This window comes from Penaeus monodon, chromosome 31, assembly GCF_015228065.2.
Source record: "Penaeus monodon isolate SGIC_2016 chromosome 31, NSTDA_Pmon_1, whole genome shotgun sequence".
NCBI classification, from domain to species: domain Eukaryota; kingdom Metazoa; phylum Arthropoda; class Malacostraca; order Decapoda; family Penaeidae; genus Penaeus; species Penaeus monodon.
This window is the reverse complement of record NC_051416.1, coordinates 17,361,386-17,361,681: the sequence shown is the minus strand read 5'-3', so window position 1 is coordinate 17,361,681 and position 296 is coordinate 17,361,386.

Genomic DNA, 296 nt, shown 5'->3' with positions numbered 1-296 from the left:
GCGGCCCTTTGTCTTAATACACGCAAAAGAGTCCCGACCATTTCCTTTATGAACGGCGTCGGGCTTGGTGGGAAGTGTTCAATTTGCATGCACGATAACGCCCGTCTTTGTCTGGATATCTGGTTGTCATTCTCCATCTGCTGACAAATCCAGCGACTTTGTGTCTGCAAGCACGGCCTAGAAAACCTTGCTCGCTGTTTGGTGCCTCGTGATGCTTGCTTGGTGGCCAGGAGATGCTTGTTCTCTTGTGTTTGGTGTTTATACGTGTGTTGTTTAGGTTGCGAATAACACTGTTC